The sequence below is a fragment of the Urocampus carinirostris genome, chromosome 2 (assembly GCF_059441175.1).
Source record: "Urocampus carinirostris isolate Australia breed hairy pipefish chromosome 2, RoL_Ucar_1.0, whole genome shotgun sequence".
Classification (NCBI taxonomy): Eukaryota; Metazoa; Chordata; class Actinopteri; order Syngnathiformes; family Syngnathidae; genus Urocampus; species Urocampus carinirostris.
Window position 1 is genome coordinate 27446299 of NC_142350.1, and position 26317 is coordinate 27472615.

Consider the following 26317-nt stretch of genomic DNA (forward strand, 5'->3'; position numbering starts at 1 on the left):
ACACCTAGGCTTTCAGAAGACCAACGACTGAATCGATCCAATCCTCGATAACTATTCAATGGCTATAAAACATTTACTTCATCTGCAGCTGTGAAGCATATTAAAAAATGCAATGATAACTTCGTAATAGAGCCGAATTTTACTGACCAAATATCGTTTTCATTTGTAGACAAGATCCCCCTTTCTGTGTTGACAGGTGGTAATGTAAATCTGCTTTTCACTCAAAAATAAGAGGAATAAACTCTGCGTAGTTTCCTTTTTTTTGGATCCAGCGCTTTCACCGTGTCCTCGAATTGAAAGTTCTTGTTTGCCTTGTTTGCGACAGGCATGCTGGCTTCCAAGTTGTCCGGCCTTTCATATTGGTGTCCAGATTTTCTTAAAAAGTCCATCTTGAAAATTGTCTTGACAGTGAATCTACAACCAAATCAATTTCTTCTCCTCCTTCAACTATTGTGGCTTTACAAAACAACTATTAGATACACACAACAATATGTTTGCTTGTGCAGCTTGCTACGGATACAGTTGGATAGTCAAGTCATGTTTATTTGTATAGTTCTTAATCAAAGGAATCTCACTAGCCAGTCATTGTACTTCATCATAGTTTGTAAAAAAAAAAAGAGGCGATGTTTCCCTATCCCTTGTCTCGCCAAAATGAAATCGGATTAGTTAAAGCAGGGTGTCCAAACTTGAAAATATTTGTGAGGGCCGACTCTTCAGTCTAGCATTCTTTGCAGTCTTTTATAAATTCCAGCTGTAAAAGGTCTGTAGCGCTTTGCAAACAGTGAGGTGACCTCCACTGTAAAATTTAAATTTGACTTATCGGGTTTTGTGAAAAAGAGCTGCTGTGCCGTAAAAACAGCTTCCAGTTGCTTCACATTTTCATAGCATTTATTTTCAGTAAGCTTTTTGTAGTCAGCATGTTTCGTCTGGCTCTGCCTCTTGATTACTATACTCTTCGAAAACAGCCACGGCTTTATTAGAAATTAGGCAGAGACAGTTGTTTCGTATTTCGTGGAAAAAAATACTTCAATATCCACTTGTCAGAACCAGAACGGGTGGTAGATCCAAACGCGTAACGTTAGGGTTAGGGTTAACTTTATCGCGGAAGCTGAGAAGACAGGTACGGGAAAGCAAGCGCCAGCAATCCGGCGATCGCTGGGCAGGAGGAGCAGGTTGCTCACAGGATCGGAGCGTGGTCGGCAGGCGGAAACGTGTTGAGTAGAAGGGAGATCGGAGCGTGGTCCTTGGGCAGAAACGAGTTGAGTAGCCTGGACGGGAGATCAGAGCGTGGGCGGTGGGCAAAAACGGGTTGAGTAGCCGGGGCGAAAGATCGAAGCGCGATCGGTAAGCCAGGGGCAGAGGAGTAGGATACAGGTAAAGACGGGACAGACGGGAGCCAGAGTCAAATGGTGCTTGCCTTGCATGTGCGGAGGTTTGCTGACGGACTGACCAGGGGTGAATGGAAGCATGAGTTTAAATAGGAGGGGAACCAATCAGGCAACGAGCAGCGGTTGGCGCCAAACGAGCGGGCACAGGTGAGGGGAATGGGCAATCATGACACCACTTGCCCTTTTTTCCCAAGCCTTCTTTTTTTATTTACAGTCGGCTTGTTGAAAATAGGCAGGCCTAAAACTCTAACAGAAAGCCAAGGCCAAGGTGGCAAAAGAGCTAATGCCATTATCTGGTAACATGTTTTTTTTTTTTGTGTGTAAACAATTATTTTATACTGCAGTCAACATAAGTGGTGATCAAGGGCCGTAACTGGTCCCCGGGCCGCACTTTGGACATTCCTGGGTCAAAGCAACATATCAATTTTATATTTAGGCCTCCAAGTACATTTCTGACTTGCAACAAGTAATGGCTGTAATTTGATTGGTTATATGCTTGAGTATAAAAACACACTTCTGAAGTATCCATGGACAAAATATAGTAAACATCACATGATTCAGATAATTGATAGTCCAGCAGAGAAAACCTAGCAGGCCCCGATGGCCCACGACAGCAACTGAGTCATGTGCCAGAAAACCACTCTTCAGTTAAAGTGCAAATAAGTTCTTTGAGTCCATTAGGGAGAGCAAAACCTTATATTTTTCACTCATCGTTTACTTCTCCTTTTGGCCAATAGTCGAAGTTTGCAGGCTTCCCATACCATGCATAATGATGTAAACGACTTTGCCAATGTTCCTTTTTTCAGTGTTTGGATTTGCTTTTAAACCTTTGTTGTGATTTGTGGGCCTGCTACGCACTGCAGCAATGTGTCCTAATTGTGCATTTGCTTTGCCGCATGGCCGTCTTTGTGTTTGATGCCATTTCACAGGCAGCAAACCGCATCGGCTTCAAAGCTGGGCACTGTGCGTGAGCATGAAGGAATGTCATTGCATGTTTGTGGGGAGCAGCAGTCGGACAACAGTACTGTCACTAACCATTTCAATGCCTGTCCCTTTACCTCCCACGTTTTTCACCAGTCTTGTTCACGTGCATGCATATCGTTGCGTGTGGAGATATTATTTAGCTGCTTTCTTGGAACCAGGTGAGGATTATATATTACCCTTAATCACTGTTGTGTATGTTGCTTTAAACAATTATTTAGTTATAGTTACTCTCTACTTCTTCCATGAAGTAACTGAGTTAGTAACTGAATTAATCCATTGTAAAAGCAACTACTTACCAGGGAAAGAAACTATTTCTCTTACTTTAAAAAAGTTGTATGTCAAAAATGTATACATTTTCTAAGCAGAGAAGAACAGACAGGTAGTTAGTTGTGTTATAGAACCTTGCAACGTTTATTGCACCTCACCAGCAGCAGATTTATACTACACTTGAAGTGCTACAAAAATAAACACTAAACAATATCATAAAATAGTCAGCAATAAACAATATAAAGTGAGTTTAGTAAATGAAATCCAACTCTGACAACCTGAGACCATGCTAATGTGCTTCAAGCATTTTGTTCACCACAAAATTCAAATGTAAAACAATATAAAGTGAGTATCACTCGATAGAATAAATTACAGTCTCAAGCAATGTTCCTTCTAATTTTCCACGGGTCTGAGCGTTCACACAAAGTCGGTGAGCAGCGCTTGAAACAACAGTGAACAACCATAATCCCAAGTGTGGCAAGATAATTAATTATTCTTTTTTTCTCAGCTTTTCACTACTTTTTCATTTTGGTATTCATTTCTTTGTGTTCTATTCCCTGTTCCCTTAAGTCATTTTGTGCATAATTTTACATAATATTTGGTCATGTTGGGATTAAAGAAGCAAAAACAACCCGAAGAGTCGTTTAGGACCCGAAAGAGCCGGTTCCTTTTAGTGAGCCGAGCCGAAGAAGCCGGTTCCCCGACAAACTCTACTAACTTTACTTAACTTTGTTCTACTTCGACTCGACTTCAAAATACAGCATACCGTGTATTCTTACCTTCATGCACTGTAACTTTGACTTGAGTCGCTTCTTGATTAGTAATTTTGAGCCCTAATTTTTGTGCGCTGGCTAGATTTTCTTGTGCGCTGAGAATGTGCGAGCAGTGCGCAATTGTGCGAGCAGTGCGCAATTGCGCACACGCGCAGCTTCGAGGGAACACTGGTCTCTAGTCAGACAACTGCTCAAGTAGACATATTCTATTGCACTTCAAGTATTTTTACACAACAAAAGTAAACAGGTGGATATAAACCGTGTTTAACACTGAGGTGTAAAATAAATAAATCAAACTCTCACAACCTGAAACACTATCCATCCATCCATTATCTTCCGCTAGCCACACTGTTCCTCCTGAATCTGAGATTCGACCGAATGTTGGACCCTCCTCTCCACTACCCCTGAATAGACCAGGGAGGCTGAGAAGAGCATCTGGCTGGTTGGGTCTTTTGGAGGAGGATGGACCCATGTGGAGCAGGAACTGTGCTTAAAACAAGGGGTGGTATTTATTAACTAAAAACGGTAACTAGTAGCTAACAAACATGGGTTTACTAAACAAGGAAATGTCCAAACCAGAAAGAAACTGGAACTGGAAAATACATGGATGCAAAGCAACAAAGATACCAGAAACAATAACAAACAAACCTCGCATGGAAGTTAAGAATTATAACCAGGATGTCAATGGCAGAATGACTCAAAAATGACAATGACCCACCAAAGTTTGGTGAACAAAGTGTCTTTTTAAAGTGTGAGGATAATTGGACGCAGGTGTGTGATAATTCGAACGACCTGTGCCCAGTTGAAACACTGGTTGGGACCCTCTTGTAGTCAGAGTTGTGTCAGACCCCAAAAAATGTTGACAGCTCTGGTACGGTATTGCAAGCTTTCAATGTCCTCTAGATCGTGTAGAAAACAGCCAATGATCTTCTGGGCTGTGTTGCTTACTCTCTGTATTTTTTTCTGCCATGGTCTACTGCGTTTGGCTGCATAGCAGGAAAAAGTGGGTCAAAGGCTGACGGCTCTGTTAAAACTAAGTCCTAGTTGAGCTGAGCTAGCAAGTAAGCACTCAGCGGTGCCATTTAGGGTCTGAATAAAAGATAGCAGGTTCGTCAGCATGGGACCCTGCCAAATGTGATTCTCATTAAGGCTCTAATGTATGCAGTCTAAATGAGGATTGCTACCTCTGTGAATACAAGAGCGAAGGTTCTAAACCCGTTTTTGTCCTCCGGGGCTGTGCCATCCAAGTGTACTCGTTTTCTCGGTGCCGTCACATACTGGCCATAAAATAACACTCTCCTGAATGTAGGATCTCGTCAACTATCTTGCAAGTGCTGCGGTAATTAATGTCTCACAAAGGCCATTGTTGGCTTGTCAAGGGATTCCAGTCCGCTCGATCAATAATGCAAGATTAGATGTCACATATCCAGCAACCGGTGGCTAAAGGGCATGTGTTTGATGAGTCTGGGATGAATAGTTAAATTTTAAAAAGTGTTCAATTTGTGTAGTGTCCATTGTGTGTTAGTGCATTCATCCATGCTTTTCTTAAAAGATGATTCTACAATCCACATTCATCCTTTTGAAACTATTTTTAATGACAAACCATTTCATCTTATTTGGATATCCTTTGGCTTGTTTTCTTAAGGTCAGTGTATGGAAACTGTGCGGGTCAGATGTATCGACATTTCGTTCTGTATACACGTGTACTAGAATGACAATAAAGTAGATCTGAATCTGAATCTGAATCTGAATGTATAATACAGGCTTGGAGACTAATACATGTAACAGTGTTACGTAATTAGGATACAAAAATAAATTAATTGTATTCTGTTACAGGTACATACATATTTATATATAGCACTTTACAATGTGCTTCACACTCACCCTTTCACACACACACATAGTGGTGACAGCCATACAAGCTTATCGTGGGCAATAGGGATTCAGTGTCTTTCCCAAGGACACTTTAACATATAACACGGAGGCATCGGGGAACCAACCTGTGACCTCTTTATCCCAAGACAAGCGCTTTACCTCCTGAGCTACTCCCGCCCTTGCTTTGGTGTGTCCTGGGCAAGTGCAGCTTGGTGGTGCCCATCTTGCCCCAGGTAGTTCACCATAATACTGGTTTCCATGGTTAGCATTAGCAGGGGGAGCCTACTGATCTGCCTCATATACAGCACCTTCATCATATGGTCTCTGTGGTTTTCAATGATGACCCTTTTTATTGACAGCTTCACAACACTGATACTAGATCCTAAATAACTGGGGGAAAAAACATTGATTTCTTTGAGTTTCACATTGTACAATATGCATTGCATCATTTGTGGCTTTGATATTTTTGTGGAAAAACAAACTTTGTGGCGGTGACATTACTCCCTTTTCTTTTGTGACCCATGAAAGGTTCTCGGGCTCTTTGTCTGGTAACGAACTTTGTTTCATATGTTTTAATATTCAAAATATTTATGTATTTTATGTTATAAATAACTAGATGGATAACTGTACAACAGTACTTTTCTTAAACCAATCTTATATTTGCAAAAACTGAAAACAAAGCCACTGCTCAATATTGTAAACTGTAATTGTTAAAATAATCCAATTCAGTAGATGGCAGCCGATTACGTTTTCTTTTTATATACTAATTATCTGCTCAGGAGGTAGAACAGTATTTTTCATTAAAAAATCTATCTATCTATCCGTCTGTCGGTCTGTCGGTCTGTCTGCCGGTCTGCTTGTCTGCCCGTCTGCCCGTCTGCCCGTCTGTATTAGAAGTCAAGTCATGTGTATTTGGATAGCCTGTTTTCTTTGGATTACGTTTTCTTTTTATATACTAATTATCTGCTCAGGAGGTATTTTTCATTAAAAAAATCTATCTATCTATCTATCTATCTATCTATCGATCTATCTATCTATCTATCTATCTATCTATCTATCTATCTATCTATCTATCTATCTATCTATCTATCTATCTATCTATCTATCTATCTATCTATCTATCTATCTATCTATCTATCTATCTATCTATCTTTCCATCTTTCCATCTTTCCATCTTTCCATCTATCTATCTATCTATCTATCTATCTATCTATCTATCTATCTATCTATCTATCTATCTATCTATCTATCTATCTATCTATCTATCTATCTATCTATCTATCTATCTATCTATCTATCTATCTATCTATCTATCTATCTATCTATCTATCTATCTATCTATCTATCTATCTATCTATCTATCTATCTATCTATCTATCTATCTATCTATCTATCTATCTAGCTATCTATCTATCTATCTATCTATCTATCTGTTTATCGGTCTGTCGGTCTGCCCGTCTGTCCGTCTGTATTAGAAGTCAAGTCTATTTGGATAGCCTGTAATCACAAGGAGTCGCAAAAGGCTGCGCAGACCATAGACTGTAGTATAGCAAAACATATTACAAACATTTTTAGCGTTATTTTAGTGCTCCCATTATTACTACTACAAGTGTCTGTAAATTCTGCAAAGCACGATCAAATACCTTTGTTAACCCCATTTGTGTGTCAGCCAAATATTTGGGTAAACATGTCAAGGGACGATACTCCCTTTAATTAATTAACAGTTCATTTTTTTTTTAATTGTGGAACTTGGGCAAAATTCGTGTAATAAAAGTTAAAAAAAAAAAATTTAAATCCCAAAAGTATCCCAAATTCCATAGTATGCATAATGGATAACAAGGACAAATGGGCTCTGAGACAGCTTCGTCCCTAAGGCCATCACCACCCTAAACTAGCGCACACAACTGTGAAAACATATTTCATGCGACTAATTGATTTATTTATTTATGTTGCTGCTAAATGTTATTGCCCAAAACTGAAAATACATACAGTACCTTGCGACTTATTTGAGATTATCTATTGCTGCTGAACGGTATCAAACTTGTTTTCATTGCACTATTGCTTCGATGCGCTATTCTTTTTTATTGCACACTCATGAGATCTTAGGCCAGTCATCAAGCCAGGGGTGTTCAAACTTCGTGAGATTTGCATAACATAACCTAGGGTTGTCCAAACTTTTCAGAAAGCGGGCCACATTTGGTAAGTTAAAAATGTGTTAGGCCCACTATTCAGCCTGGCCCACTATTCTTTGAACCATTAACATAAACACTAACTAACCCAAAACGTGCATGAGAAGCTAATTGGACACTATAAATTGTCCGTAGGAGAGTGAATGGTTGTCTGTCTCTATGTGGCCCTGCAGTGAACTGGCGACTCAGGGCGTACCCCGCCATCGCCCAAAGAATAATAGGATACGTTTCAGCAGAACCAAGTGACCCTAAACTCAGGAATAACTGTGTTAAGAGAATGGATACATGAATGAATATATTTTTTTAAAGTTTGATTTATACTGCGGTCGACATCACTGGCGGGTCACATGTTATTGATTTTGTGACAGAGGCCTCGGGCCAGTAAACATTTGATCACAGGATGTAACTGGCCCATTGACCAGACTTTGGACACGCCTGCTATAAGCACAACATTATAAATATTTTTGCCTATTTATCTTGACAAACTTTTATCTTTTTGTCTTTAAAGTCTTTATCACATGTTTGCCCTGTGGTGCAATGCTTAATCTTGTTGCATAGAATGTTTCACAACGTTGATCTAAAGACAATTCAATGATTCAAAACAGTACTGTACTGTATTTGACTGCTGGTTTGGATTCTGTCTGCAGGCCATTAATGTTATGCTATCGAAGTGGGTGACCCGATATAACGTTCCCACCCAAACAACGTCGACTTATCAGCCGCTCCTAAGCAAACATTCCCTCATTAAGGCTTCGCACGAGCCGGCGCTCTTCTACTGAAGCCTCAGGTCCTGCCTCGGGCTTCGAGCCCTCTGCCCCCGGTAGTGATGATTAAATAATGCAAGTGTTGGAAATATAGGCCTGCCTAATTCACCAAAGCCCATGGTACAAGCTTAATGGATTCTGTCATCCTTCACTTATGGGTTTGACAGTTGTAGATATTCATTATGTATGGAAAATTGTATCGGCTTTTATGGTTGGATATGTAGCCCACTTAACAGTGTCGGTCTTTGTTAGCGGACCAACACGGAACGATCTAACCGTCCCAGAGGTTTGTTTCTCTCAAGCTTTTTCTTGGAGCTGTTCTTCAAGTGTGAACATAGATTGAGACAAGTAGGCGCTAATGGCCTTATTGTTTCAAGTACACGGCACCCCCGGGAAGTATAAAATGCTTCTCGGGTAAAGGCAAATAAAGACAAGACCTGAGCAGATCGTGCAAAAGGCGAACAGTGAGAATTATTTAGATAGATGGTTAGAAGGAACATGAATTGGCCACAGTTTGTATGTGATTATTAGAGGTGGGCAAAAGTAAGAACATTGGTATTGATTCGATTCATGTAAATAAAGGGTAGTATTGATCGATACCCATCTGATACAGATAATTTTTGCTTGGAAATGTCATGATCATTAAATAATTAAACCCTTCCCTCCTTGATTTAATTCATCAATTATGATAAAAATAGCACAGAAACAGATTTCAGGCAATAAACTGTTCTATCCATCCATGTTCTGCTTCCTTAACCTCACGGTAGCAGGGGTGCTGGAGCCCATCGCAGCTGAAAGAGGGCAGTGAGCTAGGGACACCCCAGCCCGGGGGTCAGGAACAAGTGACTCTAGAGCCGCATGTGGCTCATATGTGCTCCGTAGTGACTCCCTGTAGTTGTGTAATATTTAGTGCCTCCTAGTGGTACAAAAAACAAAACAAAAAAAGCATATATTTGGAAACTACTCAAAAATACATGAACTATTATACTAATATTATTTAATTTTATTAACTCAGAAGTGGAGAAATTAGTTTTTTGTTGTTTTTTTTACATATTGGAATCCACAGGGCACCACGGCGGCGCAGTGGTTAGCGCGTGTGTGGCACAGTTCTAAGTTCTCAAGAACCTCCTGTGTGGGTTCAAATCCAGCTACCGGACTTCCTGTGCGGAGTTTGTATGTTCTCCCCGTGCTTGCGTTGGTTTCCTCCGGGCACTCCGGTTTCCTCCCACATTCCAAAGACATACATTTCAGGTGGATTGGCTGGCCCAAATTGTCCCTAGGTGTGAATGAGCGAGCGAGTTGTCTGTCCCTGTGTGCCCTGCGATTGGCTGGCAACCAGTTCAGGGTGTCCCCCTGCCCACTGCCCGATGATTGCTGGGGTGGGCTCCAGCACCCCCGCGACCCTACTGAGGATAAGCGGTGCAGCTAATGAGATGAGATGAGATGAAATTGGAATCCACACCTAAGGTCATTGCCCTGTTTGTCTGCCATCTTGCTGCTTGCTGTGGCACTGGTTATCGTTTGCATTAGACAGTGTCATCTAGTCATTAAATATTACACACTAGGGCAGGGGTGTCAAACTCATTTTAACTCGGGGGCCACACGATAGAACAAACATTCTGTCGGGGGCCGGACTAGTAGATTAAAGAGAAAGAAAAAGAGAGATAAAGAAATAAGAGAAAGAGGGAGGGAAAAGGAGAGAGGGAAGGACCAAGAAAGAAAAAAAGAGGGGGAGAGCGTGAGAAACAAGAGATAAAAAGTCATGAGAGAGGGGGAAAAGAAGGAGAGGAAGAAAGAAATCCAAAGAGAAATAGAAAGACAGAAGGAGAGAAAAGAGAAAAGAAAGCGCAAAGGGTAGGAAGAGAGAAAGAGAAAAGAGAGAAAAGGAAAAAAGGAAATTAGAGCAAAAGAAGTTAAAAAGACACACAGAGAGAAAGACACAAAGAGCAACAAAGGAAGAGGAAAATAGACACAGAGAGTGAAAGAGACAGGGACAGAGAGTGGGAGAAAATGGGTGGAAAAGAGAGAGAGAAAGAAATACAAGTACAGTGTCTTTGTTCGAGGCACCTGGCTTTGGCAACATCAAGTTGACATATTTCAACTTGCAGCTTGTTTTTCTCTTGCGCTTCTCTGAGTATTGTCTCGCGGGCCGGATTCAATCCCTTAGCGGGCCTGATCTGGCCCGCGGGCCGCCTGCCTGACACCTGTGCACTAGGGGCTTTAAATGGAAAGACAGTATTGATTCCAAGACATTAATATTGATCCGATCCAAGTACTCACTCAGTATCAATAATCTTGATATTTGGACCAATCAGCTCACCCCTAGCAACTGTACTTTCTGTCTGGGAACCCCCTGCGTCACAGGGCCGATTCTCAGCTGAAAATCTGACATATAAAGAGGTTAATGGCGTGATAACAAAACCACGGGGGCCCATTAGGGCAGGGTTATGAACACGTTTAGATGGAAATGAGTGGAAGAGTAATTACAGCAATGCAGCATACCTGTTTAATGAGTCGGCAAATGACGTCTCCCAAGTTGGCATGTTAACCTTTGATTATGCTTTTGTTTTATCTTTCTTTTGTTAACCTCAGATGCTCCCAATGTATAAGGGATACCTAGTTTCTAAAACGTTCAAAATGTGAGAAAGTAATACATGTTTTTTGTAGTTTACTTGTTAGTTAGTTGGATAGGTTATGAGTGTTTTAAGCAAAGATTTGGTAGTTTTTGTGGAGAATGCCTTGGCGTTATGTTGCAGGTGGGTGCAGCAATGGTACGACAAATGTCGAGCAGCTAAAATGGGGCGAAGTCTCAAAAATAACACACATATAGCTAACAGTAGCTAGCCTGGCCGGGACACAGCAGGCTGGCTGCTAAAAAGGGCTTACCGGGACTGATTGGCTGAAAAACGTGAGGCTGGCTGATCAAAAACATGCAGTAAGCAGCCAGGCTACCCAGGAACCAACAATGAAAAACGGATGCAGCAATAAATACGAACCAAGCTGTGAAAAAAAAAAATGGGCCCGGCAGGTTAGCCAGCTTGCCGACTGCTAACGGGGCTATTCCGGACCTAACAAAACTGGATGCCTTTGGCAGCACCAAAACTAACGGGGAGCTTCAGGACAATATTATACCAACTGCAAGACATGCGGCAAAAAAAAAACAGTACAACTGCCTACCTAAAATGAGGTGAAGGGAAAAAAAAGGAACGCATACAGTAACGGCAGCAGGGAAACTTACCTCATGCTGATTTTGATTATTGAAGCAACTCAGACAAACCCATCGTAAGTCTCCCAGCAACACAGTAATGTAAGTTTCAATTCCTACAAGCAGAAATGAGCTGCATACAATCGCTGTTTACTACAACCGATATTGTTATGTGTTTTTGAATTCATCCGTTGACGTCACAGCTCTAGAGGAAACAAGCTAAATGGGTCAACTTCGAAACTGAATTTCTTTATTATCCCGTCATGTGGAATACTTCACAACATATGTGCATGATTTAAGTAGTAACATTAAATATTCTGCGTCTAATTTAGGAAAAAAAGGTGTTTAATAAACCCTCAATGTTCAGCAAGGACCCTGTACTGCACTCTGAAACCACTAGTTCATTCTGTTATCTGTTTCTTTCCATTATTCGATCGTGTCCAAGTATTTATCATTGACCTTTCTCAATGCACAAACGCAACATATTTTACAGGTTTTAACTAGCCCTCAACGCCATCTCTCCCCGTACCATACCCAGCCCGAATCCAGAAAAATGGCTTTCATTACCTCTACGTGACTAAGGGCCACATTTGTCAATGTGGAGAGGGCTCTGCATCTACAAATTGCCTTTTCCAATCAAACTGCCCCCTCACCTACTATCATTTCAGAGATTTCCTGTTCTCCACCTGTAAAACATCCTCTTTGTTTGTGTTTTTCATTATCTCTGGCTTTATCCTTCGTTGTCCAGTCGGCTTTTTGATAACATGTCCATCTCAAATTGTCCCCTAAATGCAGGTCATGGGAAATTTCGTTTTTGCAGATTTAAGAGTTGCCTTTGCATGATGAATCAAACATTTTTTTTTCCATCTGAATTGTGACATTCGCTCATACTGAAACTTATTACAGCGTAGCCAATAATTTCTTTAAACCCCTAATATGTGACAAAATGCATTATACATATACATTACAGTAGTGTGAGTTGATATTGTCTTCTAGTAAATAAGTTTGATATGTATTATATTTATTTAATTAAGAATCTAATTTGGTTGTTATCAGGGGTGGCATTAGCTCAGGAGGTAGAGCGCTCGTCTGGGGATCAAGAGATCGCAGGTCCGATTCCTGGTTCCTCCGTGTTATATTTCAAGTGTCCTTGGGCACTTGGACACTGAATCTCTAATGCCCCCAATAAGCAGGTTGGCGCCTTGCATGGCTGCATGGCCGCTATTGGTGTGTGACTGTGTGTGAACGGGTAAGTGTGAAGCACATTGTAAAGCCCTTTGGGAAGTCGTCATTGACTTGAAAAGTGCATTTTTATGAGAAAATGAACAATATGTCGGTAGGTCCATATATTTGTTAACCTGAATGTGCCTCACCAGAGCAATCCTCCCCTCACGTCACTGATAAAGTGGATTTTAGCAATATATGGTAAAGGGTTTGTTGTGCTGCTGGAAAGCTTTCTGCTCAAACAAAGTAAAACCAGGTCTTAAAAGAACACATGAGTTTTATAATAGAGAAAATTATATTGGTCAGGGTTAGGCTAGGGGTTGGAGTTAGGGTTAGAATTTGAGTAAGGGTTTGGGATTGTTTAGGGTTGGGGTTATGGATTTAGGGTTAGGTTTATTGTAAGTGTTTATGGATTGAATTTGTGATACGCACCAGAATTTCAATTTAAACCGACTGTGCCGAATACATTAACCTTGGAGAATTTAACCATGCAGGTGTGAATATAAAAGGTCTATAAAAAAGGGATCAGGCAAATAGTAAACCAACGATAACATTGGTCTGAAGTGGAGCTTAAATGAACATGCAACAGGTATTTTGTTTATTCCAACAAGCAATGTGACCACGGGGCCTTGTGTTAGAGTTTTTCTGCCCCCCAGTGGCCAGAAACTACCTAATTCTGCCCCACGGTGGCCATAAACTACCTAATTCTGCCTTTAATACAAATATTAATGGTCAAAACACGGTTTATTTGTGCATATTACTAGGGCTGCAACGAACGCTCATTTTTATAATCGATGAATTGGCTGATTTTTATTTATTTTTTCAATTAACCGATGAATCGAATTTCTAAAAAACATAAGTCATTTCCTTCTCTTCATTCAAGTATTTAGGTTGTGGACATATAGGAAAATGGTGCACAAAATAACCGAATATTATATAATACAAAAACCTAAACCCTAAACCCAACCATATTAACTCGACGATAAAGAAAAACACATCCAAATATATGCTATTCACCCGCTACTATGGAAGATATTCTTTTTCTCCCGCCTTATCCAAAGTTCATATTATACTTAGTATGCAAAAAGAAACAGCAATACATTTTGTTTTATGTGTAGCAAATTTTATTCACAAAGAAAAATATCAAAAATGTAGTCGTAGTATTCAAAATGTTGTCAACAAATTTGTATTTTTGATTGAATCTTTGAATATGATAAACATTGATAGAATAAAGATGATATGTAATATGCCTAAGAATATGTCCGTTCTGTAGGGTTAAACTTGTCATTATGATTATTTTTCTTTTTACTTTATTTCTTTTATTTATTTTACTTTAATCTCTGCGCTTCTGCAGCACTTTAAGTGCGCTTGTCAAGTTGTTTTCATGATGAAACGGTTTAACACTGCAAAGTTGAAACATTCATGGCAATTTTTTTTCAATAAAAAAGATGTTAAAAATATAAGAAAACGTTTATGTAAAAACGGTCTCGGCGCCCTCTGTAGGCACAAAGTGGTACTACAACTCTCAGAGTCACAACAGAATTGTGTGCACTCTTGTTTGCATTGATCTGAATCAGTGGCTCACAAATCATCTAATACAACAAATGGATGATATCATTAGTTGCCAAAGCAATCAATAAACAATTTGAATGGATTTTATCGATTATTTGTTGCAGCTCTACAAGTATTTGGCATAAAGTTGTATATGAAAGAAACCACTGTGCAGCCTTGCCCGAGCTTTATCAGCCTTTTGCAGCAACATTGCAAAAGCAAGGGAAGGCAAGCAAGGCTACACAAGTGTGAAGTGAAGAGAATTGCCACTTGGAAGCATTGACGCTTTCATGAACGTATTCCACGACTCTATCTCTACCTTATCACTTAGCTCACAGCACTTCTTCACCCTCTCTCAGATAATTTTGCTCTGATATACCGTGCACCCCAGAATGCTCCTCCACTTTTATAGCCCCAAGCTGCAAATTGTCACGGTATCCATGCAACACCACTTTTATCGGAACGTATTGCCCGAAGCCGCCATTGGACATGTTTACTATAAAGCCCGTCAAGTATTATCCGGGTCCTGCCTCTTGTTGATTTCTTCTAGGATGTAAATACTCATAATTAATTTAATAGGATTATGTGGTACAATTTTAACTAAAATCTAAAGAGTGGTGATGTGTCGTTCGCAAACAAAACAGCTCTATGAGCCGGCTCTTTGGGGTGAACCTCTCTCTCTCTCTCTTCCTCTGTTCTTCTATTTTATTCTCTCCCTCTTTTCTCACTCTCTCTTTCTATCTCTTTTAGTCTCGCTTACGCTCTCTTCTCTCTCCTTACTTTCTCTCACGTTCTGTCTTTTTCTCTCTCTTTTTGGTGTTCTCTCTCTGTATCTTTCCCTCTGCCTCCCTCTCTTTCTCACTATCTTGCTCCTTCTCCCCTTCTCTTTCTCTCTCTCTCTCTCTCTCTCTCTTGCTCTCTCTCTCTCTCTCTTGCTCTCTTTCTCTCTCTCTATCACTCTCTCTTTCTCTCTCTGTCTCTCTCTTTTTCCCCACTCTATCTGTCTATTTCTTAATTTGTCTTACTTTATCTCTCGGTTTCTCTCTTTTTTCCTCTCTTTCTGTATTGTCTTTCTGTGTCTTCCCCTGTCTCCATATCGTTTTTTCACCCCTTTCTTTCTCTGTGTCTCTCTGTGACTCTCTTTTGCATTCTCTCTTTCACCCTCTCTATTACTTATCTATCTGTTATTACTTACCTTTTTTCCCACTCTTTTTGTCTACCTCTTACTTTGTATCTTCGTTTCTTTCTCTTTTTCCCTCTCTCTTTCTATTCTGTTTTCTCTCTCTCTCTCTCTCTCTCTCTCTCTCTCTCTCTCTCTATATATATATATATATATATATATATATATATATATATATATATATATATATATATATATATATATATATATACTTATAAAATATTAAGTGTCTCTCACTTAATGTCTCTTTTGCGCTCCATTTTATTTTTACCTTTCTCTTCGGTGCTTCATATTTTATTATTATTGGTAATACATCATTAGAAAACCCCCAAAATCAAAGAAGAAACGTTTGGGAGCTTGTTTCAGTGAGCTGAGCCAAAAGAGACGGAATTCCTATCACTACAAAGAAGAGTGCTAAGAATTTGATGTTTTATTTATTTTTCCCTATTCCAGAGCAGGTCAATCCAAATAAGACTGACTGACCTCTTTACTATGGTATGTTATGAGTGGAGCTGATGGAACAATTTATTCATTTAGTCAAATGGGGTGCAGCCTGCAGCAGGAAAGGATTTGATATAGCCTCATCCTCTCCTGTTTCTCCTCCTTATTTCCTTGAGTGCCTCTCCCTCAGCCCCTTCAAAGCATTTCACTAACTTCAGATTTATCCTACACGGGAATTGCAACAAAAATAAACAGTAAACAATAGAATAGAATAACAATCAGCAGCGAAAAAACTGAAGTGAGCTTAATAAATCAAATCCAACCCTCACAACTAGAGACAACCGGTCAAGTAGACATGTGCTACTATGCTTCAAATATTTTTTTCACAAGAAAAGTAGAGAAGACCACAATAGAATACACCACAAAGTGTGTTTAACACTGCAGCATAAATCCAACAACCTGAAACAAATAAGACATTCTGTACTTCCTCCATCATGCGTCCAGCCAACCAGATAACCCTACACCTTTTCAAACCAGTATTTGCATCTGGAAAGCAGAAGCTTGTCAAACCTTGCATCAGATAGCTTTCTCTTTACCACAAAAGACACCGGAACCAATGGTTAACAACAAACCAGCTTTTGCGTGGAACAGCTCTCGCGTAGTGCAGCTTCCATGCAGCGCAGCTTTTATGTAGTGATCTAAAAACCTTTTTCCCTTACGGGTCAGATACCTGCCTGACAAAACAAGCATTGCGACCTTTATACACCACCAAAATAATGTGCGCCACCTGATGGACAAAACAAGAATAACAATGAATGACACTCAGGAATGACAAATAAACAGAGCATAGTAGATTCGTTACAGCCGGTTATTTCTACAATTTAGTATAGCACCGTTTATTACTGTCAGTAACGGTCACGGCGTTGTAATAGCAGAAATTATAATTAGTTAGATAACCCCGTCACTAAAATGTCTTCCTTACAACTGCTTTTGATAATCTCAGGCCTTGTCTGTCGTCTACGCTGACCTCTGTGTTCTGCCCGCAGCACGCAATGATGAAAAACTCGTTATCGGTTCTTACTATAATGTCTATGTTGTCTTTTTTTTAATAAAACTTTATTAAAATAATTTGTTTCATTAGATGATTTAGTGACATGGGCGGCACGACAGGGCAGTGGTTAGCGTGTGTGCGACACAGTTCTGAGGTCATGAGATCGAACCTTCCTGTGTGGAGTTTGCATGTTCTCCCCGTGCTTGCGTGGGTTTCCCTCGGGCACTCCAGTTTCCTCCCACATTCCAAAAACATGCATGTCAGGTCCAAATTGTCTCTAGGTGTGAATGAGCAAATTAGTTGTCTGTCTCTGTGTGCCCTGCGACTAGCTGTCAACCAGTTCAGGGTCTTCCCTGCCCACTGCCCAACGATAGCTGGCATGGGCTCCGGCACCCCCGCGACCCTACTGAGGATAAGCGGTGCAGATAATGGATGAATGGAATGGATGGATTTAGTGACATGATCAAATGTTTGCTACAATGGGTTTACAATCAAAGTTTGATATTGTATTCAATTATTGAATATTGTTTTGTTTAAGTATTTCTAACTCACTTTTTTAACAGGGGTTACTATAACATTATGCACTTTTTCCTCTTTTCTGTGATACACTTGATACATGATCCACTTTATTGTCAGAGAAATCACCCACTGCTTCCCATGTTTCCCATTTTGCACCACAATCTCCACCAAAGGCAACAAACTAATACATAATGAGAGCCGACAAGTAACGCAAAGCTCTTGCTTTAAAAAAAAAATATTCTTACTGGAGTGATCCGTGAGATAAACAGATAAGAAACTTTAAATCCTCACGAAGGAATTTTGACCTCGATGATGTTGATACCGAGTTCACTGATATCATTTCAGCATTTATCCATCACAACTCTCAAAGCGCGGAGTCTCTTAAGTGATTTTTGGAAAACGCCTGTCGAATGCTGCCTGTAAACAAAACCTCACCCTCAATTCAAGTTTTGGCCTGAAAATGGAAGAACAAAATGTGAGCATACTAATTGAGCTCTGAATACGTTATCACCAAGACAAAACTAATCAGTTTAAAGACGCTGCATTAAAGTTATATGAGACATTATCAGGCTACATTCATATTGAAGGCAAATGTGACCCAGATTTGTGATTATTATTTATTTATTTATTTTTGGTTAAAACCTTGATTTAACCATAATATGGAAGTCCGACCGTTTCAATTTCAGATTTTTTTAAATGTAACTGGGGCACTTTCATATGATGTCCTAAATTAAATGGGTATCTGATTGCCTGTAAAATAAACCAATTGCTTCAATCCTGGCCGCCTATATTTACATCTAGCATTACTTCTAATCACACGCAGTATTAAGATCAGAATGTTGCCTATGTAAGATAATCTGAAATTGCTCTTATTTGTGTAAGGGTCTGATACACCTGCTACCACCAGAGGGCCCCAACCAGGGTTTGAACTGGGCACGGCTGTGTTCAATCACCACACAGGTGTGCCCAATTATCCTTTACCTTTTAAAAAGGTCATTATGATCTGCACACGTTTGTTGGGTCATTGTCATTGTTCAGTTCTTCTGTCATTGTCATCTTGGTTGCCATTTTAACATCCACGTCAGGTTTGTTTTTTTTTCTAATTTCTTTGTTCCTTTCTCTATGTATTTTCCTATTCCAGTTTTGTTCTTTGTTTCTGTCTGTGCATGTTATTGGTTTTCTGAACCCATTTTTTTTTTTGCTGCTCTCTACCTTCTTTTGTTAGTAAATACAATCCCTTGTTTTGAGCACCTCGACCTGCAGTTCCTCCTTTCATGTTTTCTCTACATAATTTTGATAGTATTTTCTGTCACAATTGCAAAACATTACCGGGGACCCCTCTCACCCCCATCATGGACTGTTCACTCTGCTAGCCTCTGGGAAGAGGTACTGCAGTGTGCGGTGCAGGACCACCAGGCTCCGCAATAGTCTAGTCCCCCTGGCCATTAGACTGTTAAATGGTCAATCTAACATATAGTTAACTTAAATCTAAACGGCTGCTAATCTGACTTTTTGCACTACTGGCAGTTTTTTTTTTTTTTTTTTTTTTTTTTTTTTTTTTTTTTTTTTTTTTTTATAGCTTGCCACTCCTCCTTGCACATTGCTCTCTGCACTATTGTAATTACAGCGTTACTGTTACAGTGTTAATGTTACTGTGTACCTGACTTGTTAACCTGACTGCCCATTTTGCACATCTGGTTAGCTACTCTTCTTGCACTATCGGCACTATGGTAAAATACTATACGTAGCCAAAATACAATACAACATTATTTATATCTGTACATTCAAGGAAACTGTGGGGGTCAGATGCATCGACATTTCGTTCTGTATACACGTGTACTAGAATGACAATAAAGTAGATCTGAATCTGAATCTGAAAAAAAGCAAGTTGAACTATATCTATTCATACTTTTATACTCTGCAAGTTCTTGCTTTTAGTGAAAAATTACAGTAATTTGTGCCACAGCTTACTAGTGCACGTATAAGAGTATAGTAATATGTGTTTGTTATCTCATATATGAGATCATAGTATTATGAGTAAGTAGTGTGTGTATACAAGTATAGTATGGTATTGTGGGTGGGAGAGTGAGAAAGTAGCATGTATACATTCAAGTATAGTTTGAGAGAGTCTAGTCGTGTGTATGAGAGTACAGTCTATGTGTATAAGAGTATAGCAGTATGAGTGAGAGAGCACAGTAGTGTGTGTACAAACAGAGTAGCTTGTGCAAGAGAATGCAGTAGCGAGCATGAGAGTACAATAGTTTGTATGAAAGAGCACAGTCGTTCTCTTTCATAGGAACTACTGTTTAAATGAGAGTGCATGTGTGAGAGAACGGCCCATTTCTCAAGTAGATTCTTGCTTCTGGCAGGATCTGTACAAGTACAACTCTTGCAACAACAGCAACAAAGCCCACTTTTGGAGCGAGGAGAAGAGATCTATTTTACTTCATTGACTCTGGTGAGTGACATCCCCCATTCTCTAAAAGTGCGCTTAATTTTGATGTCCCCTATGTTTGTTGTGAGTTATTTTCGCCGTGAAGAAAGAACAAATATATATCACAGAAATATCAACCAATAAGCATGAGTCTTGTTTACCTTGTATAATTTGTCTTTGTAAAACCAGTCCAGAGTTGTTTGCAACACTAAAGAAAGGAATAAAAATCCAGATGCAGCATATTAAAACCAACAGAAACGCACACACGCAATCGTATTGTTCGTTTTTTGTTGTCAAGGATTTTATATAGTTATCATATATTTTCCACTTCATATCATATATTTACTTTGAAGAAGGTGCCATACTATTTTGGCTTATTCTTAACACATACAGCTATCATATACTAACTCATTTATTAATATAACTCTATTTTCCGGACTACAAGGCGCACCTAAAAACCCCATATTGGCCAGAAATTCGAAAGTGCGCCCTATAATCCAGTGTGCCTTATTTACAGGAAAGTATGGCGGATGGAATGGGAATCGCGTAGTCATAATTAAAAGATACTGTTACGGTTCTGCCTTTGACAAACATTTAGAGTGGTCTTCGAGTGCCCGCCTTTGGTTAATATGTCAATTGTTTGTTGCTAACATTAATTTTAGCGGTAAAACCAGATGTTTTGTATAATTTTTTTTTTAAATGCCTTTATTATTTATGCGACCCTCGTTTTTACTATAGTTTCAATTCCATGCACCCTATAGTCCAGTGCGCCTCATATTTTAAAAAAAATTACACAAGAGACTTTTTTGGGGAGATGCGCCTTATAATCCGGTGCGCCCTATAGTGCGGGAAATGGGGTACTTTTTGGGCTTCTCTGGGTATTACAGTTTGGATAATTCCCTATTAAGGGGCGGACCAAGGGTGTAGTTTTGGCAGGGACAGAAGGGGAAAAGTTTTCTTACCAATATTGTGCAATAATTGTTTTGTCCACACCAATTATCTGCGATCACCTAAAAAATACCATGATCAAACCCACAGCCTTGGGGTGGACCAGATGATGTGTTATGATCAGAGTAATGAGCTTCAAACTTTGTCGAATCGCCGGAAAAAACAGCAAATCACTGAGAGAATGTAATTGTCACTTGCTGCTCTACCCGCATTCGTAAATCAAACCTCAGTGTATGTTGTCTTTGATGTTCTGGATTGGACAAGCCCCAAAGACAAAGCGCCCATGGTAGGGCTTTGATTTTTTGTATGAGTAATCCAAAAATGAAGGGACTAACCCCAGGGACGACTCAGGAGCCGCATGCTGGTCTTTAGCGATTCGAAGTGACTCCATGGCACTTTTCCAAAATGTTTTACAAAAAAGAAAAAGAATAGAATAGAATAGATAGAATAGAATATACCTTTATTGTCATTGTTACAAATGGGCTAACATATTGTGACAACGAAATTGGGCATGACACTCCAGTTTTACACATAGTGAAGGTATGAGCAAGAAGATAAAGGAACAGAGAAGATAATGTTATAAAACAAGGGGAATAAGGCTATAGTTATAATTTACAGGAGGAAGAACATATATATTTTTTTCTTTTAATATGGTTTCTGTATACAAATAAACAACACAAACGTTTTCCAATGCTGTAAAAATGTTTAGAATAAATATTACATCTCAACTCTGGGTCTCACTACTTAACTCTGAGTTGAGGAGGAAATCAGCTGATTAATTCACCCTTTGCGGGGATTATAATTCATGCGTTTGTTACCTACCGTCTTAATTACTGTAATGTACTACTCTCTGGTCTCCCGAAGTCCAAAATCAAGAGCAAGGCTTTTAACCGAGACAAGTGTGATCACATTACCCCAATTTTAGCTAACTTGCGTTGGTTCCCTGTTAATATTTGATTTTAAGGTTCTATTGGTAGGATACAAAATCATGCATGGACTTGCGCCCTCTTATCTTTCAGATTTAGTTTCCCCCTATGTTCTGGTCCAGAGCTTTCGCTCTGAAAATGCTGGTCTACTAGTGATACCAAGAGCCAAGAAGAGGTTTGAGAGCTTTTGCCCTGGTGCTGTGGAATGATCTGCCCACTTAAATTCGATCTGCAACCTCAGTGGAACTGTTTAAGTCTAGGCTTAAAACACACTTACCAGTATATAGCTTATGAATGATCTATGTTGACAATATCTGTGTATTATTTGTTATTACAACATTCGTTGCGGCCTGGTCATCCTGGAAGGGTGATTACCTCATGTGCGGTCTCATTTTCCTCATGTTGAGATTTTTGAGTTTTCCCTTGCCCTCATGTAGGTTTTAGATCAGGGGATAGGGTAGTATGTAGTTTGCAATAATCTGTGGTCTGTGCAGCCCTTTGAGACTGCTTGAGATAAAGGGCTTTACAAATAAACATGACTTGACCTGACTTGTATTATCTGTTCGAGCGGAGCACAAGCTCCGCCGCCTTAAAGCGGCAGCATCGCATTTTAACGCTGCACTCCTAATTTCAACACAGAAGTCACATTAAACTGGTAGTAACAAAAAAGCTGTTGATTTCAGATTTTTTTTTCATCAAATATCTTTAATGTCACTTAGGGATATTGTTTGTATTTTGTTGCTCAGACCCGATGATGACATATTTTAGTATCGAAAGCGAGAGAGAAGACGATGCCTCTGTGTTTTACCCATGCACTGACTTGTTGGAAATCTGAACAGAAATCAACCTAAAACAGCATTAATGCAATTTCATTATTTTTACCTTATCAAAAGGCTGTTTTTTTATTTCATGAATCTACCTTTTATGTTGTTTTTTTTTTCAAATCCTCAAAATGAAAATGACATCGAATATGGGTTTTCTTTATGTATTACATTTCTTTATTATATTGTAATGATGTTAAACTTGAGCAGGTAAAAAAAAAAGGTGGTGGTAGTTTGCTCATAGAGGTAATATAGCAGGTGTGACATTTATTATAAGGCTTATTTTTTGCAGATCCAGACAAATTTGATCTGTTTTTTTTTTTTTTGTTCATTACGGTTCTTTTAACATTTTGCATTGCCGACCCCTCGACTGACCCAAGCATTACAGTCAGAATAAGACCATAATTGTTCTTTATTGGTCCATCTAAATGCAGTGATTTGTTCTCAAAAACTGCTCTGAACATTGACAAATGTAATATTACCCAGAGTGACTCAGTCAAAAATCTAGGTGTAATATTTGACCCCGATATCTGTCTTTCCAAACACACGTTAAGAATATCACTTGAATCTCCGTAACATTGCTAAAATTCGCCCCATGCTGTCTCAGTCGGATGCAGAGATTTTAATTCATGCGTTTGTTACCTACCGTCTGGATTACTGTAATGCACTGCTCTCCGGTCTCCCAAAGTCCAAAATCAAGAGCCTTCAGCTGGTACAAAATGCTGCAGCGAGGCTTTTAACTAAGACAAGAAACGTTTGATCACATTACCCTGATTTTAGCTAACCTGCATTGGCTCCCTGTTAGCTTAAGATGTGATTTTAATTTGCTGTTGGTAGTAAAAAAAAATCATGCATGGACTTGTTCTCTCATATCTTTCAGATTTAATTTCCCCCCTATGTTCTGGTCCGGAGCCTTCGCTCTGAAAATGCTGTTATACTAGTGACCCCCAAGAGCCAAGGTTCGAGGGCGTTCTCCATTCGGGCCCCGGTGCTTTGGAATGCTCTTCCTTCCCCCCATGAGATTCGATCTGCAACCTCAGTGGAACTGTTTAAATCCAAGCTTAAAACACACTTCTATTCTAAAGCATATAAATAACCTATATTTTATGTTGACGATATCTTTTTATTATGTTATTGCAACAGCCATTGCAGCCTGGTCATCCTGGAAGGGAGATTACCTCATGTGCGGTCCCTTCAAGGTTTCTTCAGTTTCCTCATGTTGAGGTTTTTGAGTTTTCCCTTGCCCTCATGTAGGTTTTAGATCAAGGGATGGTCTAATAACAGTCTGTTGTTTGCAATAATCTGTGGTGTGTGGACCCCTTTGAGACTCCTTGTGATAAAGGGCGTCACAAATAAACATGACTTGACTTGACCATAATACAATTTCTCCTCACGTTTACATGGCTTAACATAAATGAAATACTTGCATGTAAAAGTACCCTATTATTAATAATCTCCCCGCTCATTCCTGGCTTTTGGTGCTGTACAAAATGACCACAATATATAGGTAACTGTGCACATACATTTCAAAATAGTAACAGGATCTGCTGGTGTGTTTGATCGATGAAATGAAAGAAACATACAATACCTTCGTACCCTTTCTATTTCTTTTAGAGACTGTCAGCTGCTGTCTCCACATAAAAAATCTCAGTGAAAGATGAAGGACCGGTGGGAAAGTATAATCTTATATACAGTAGTGGAAACATGTTGATCCAGGGATGGCAAACGTAATCATAGGACTATTTTGGGCCACAAGTCACTTTCAACACCATCAAAGTTATATTATTAGAGTCATATTGAGGTAAAGATCTTTAATCAAAAAATTACAAAAATCCCCTTCACAGATCTACCATCTTTCTTGGCTACTATTCAGTCACTCACATGTGGCACCCCAGACTCCAGTGGTCCCATGCTTTTGTATTTCACATAAAACCAACCATGAAAACAGGATGTGAGCTTGATTGTGGCGTCCTCTCATCATTAAAGTGACATTTGTGTCTTGGGCTCACCCATACTACTGGGACCAGTCAGGTTATTTCCTTTTCGTTGATGCACTTCCTTTACGATTTGCAGTCTTCAGTCGACCAGCATAAAGCCAAAAAAAACTTGTCAGTGCACTCAATCGGGGGCAGTGACTTCACTGATTAAAGCCCTTTATTGAACAGGTATTATACAGGCCACTCTGATTTTTGTTTTTGTTTTGTTATTTTGGCCATGATGGAGTCAGAATTCATGTTATGGGTGATTACTTTTGGCCCTATTTTTTATTTCATTGTTTATTTTTTTTTCAGGATAACCCAAATTTTCAATATCTGATGAACACAATGTAAGACAACATAAACTGGAAATATGAACAGTTTTAATTATGTACAAAAACGTTTTTCAGTTTTGCTCGCTCAGTTGTACATATATTGTCAACTATTTTTCATCTTGACCAGGTATTCTAAAGGCATATATATAAAATATAAAAACGTGTGTCTTGTGCGGCAGAGTTCATGTCATGGGAACCTGTCGTGGGTTCAAATCCAGCTCCAGACTTCCTGTGCGGAGTTTGTATGTTCTCCCCGTGCTTGCGTGGGTTTCCTCCGGGCACTCCGGTTTCCTCCCACGTTCCAAAAACATGCATTTCAAGTTAATTGGCCGGTCCAAATTGTCCCTAGGTGTGAATGAGCGAATGAGTGGTCTGTCCCTGTGTGCCCTGTGATTGGCTGGCAACCAGTTCAGGGTGTCCCCTGCCCACTGCCCGGAGATGGCTGGGATGGGCTCCAGCCCCCCCCCCCCCGCGACCCTAATGAGGATAAGCGGTACGGCTGATGAGATGAGATGAGATGTTAGAAAATGATCAAATAATGTCAAGACAAGAAGTCAATACAGTGTTCTAAGTCAATCACATAGACATGTTATCTGACTGATACTGGTGGATGTGAGGTTGAGGAGGGGGGCGTTAGCCTATATTTGCCGAGACAACTACAACCACAGTGGGGTCAGCCCCTCCCAGGAGACTGGAGCTGGTACATGTTTCACCTTGCAGGGCAGTCTGAATTTGGCTGGCAAGAGGGTATATCCTAATAAGAAGAACTGGACAAAACGATGTCCCGTCCTGATTAAGTCTCAGCTACACAAGCAGCCAGAAAACCTTGCCAAGTCAGCAGCCAAGTTTGATCAAACTAGCGGCCAAACTGGCGGGACAAAGCCAGCAACCTCAGAGAAGCCTCGAGTCACCAGCAGTCAACTTCGGCTTCAAAACCCTGTATACTGTAGTCCTCGGTCCAACCGGTTCTCAAGCCTACTGGTATTTCACATCGCTCTACAGCTAAGGACATAAAGACTGGGCCGTCATCTTCATTGAAGCAGACCGTCGCCGAACATCTCGTTGTTGCTAAGTATTGGTATTGGTGTGATGTAAAGGGAGGAAATGATATGAAAATACAATAACGTAGTATTCAAGCCAACGTGGTTGTCTTTTCAAATGGGACCTGTTTAAGTTACCAACTTCTAGTTGTCTTTGTTTTATTTTCTTATTACTGTTTTGTGTTCTATTCAAGCTTCTTCAGTAGATGATTAGTAGTAGAAAAGTCCATAAATCCAAGAGTGTATGTTTCTTGATTAAAGACTTTTTGGATATCGAAAACAGTAAAAAAAAACAACAACCAAACACCTTAATTGTGTGTAGCCACCCTTCAGAATAACCAAACAAGGTTTTTCCATCCGTTTTTTTTTGACATGATGATCTAAAAAGGTATGTGGAGCTCCAAAATGCGAGACTATTGAAAAGAA

At 39.7% G+C, this 26317-nt stretch overlaps 1 long non-coding RNA gene across 3 annotated transcripts in view; it reads left to right on the top strand.

Moving 5' to 3' along the window:
• Window positions 1–2391: 2391 nt before the first annotated feature.
• Window positions 2392–26317, top strand: part of LOC148371553 (uncharacterized) — a 29555-nt gene continuing 5629 nt past the window's right edge. The window contains exons 1-2 of one of the 3 annotated variants that reach the window (XR_015849637.1): window positions 2392–2530; window positions 19781–19869. This is a non-coding gene — a long non-coding RNA (uncharacterized LOC148371553). Of the gene's footprint in view, window positions 2531–18437; window positions 18497–19780; window positions 19870–26317 lie in introns of those variants that run through there. The other 2 variants (XR_015849638.1, XR_015849639.1) reach the window with 2 other exon arrangements.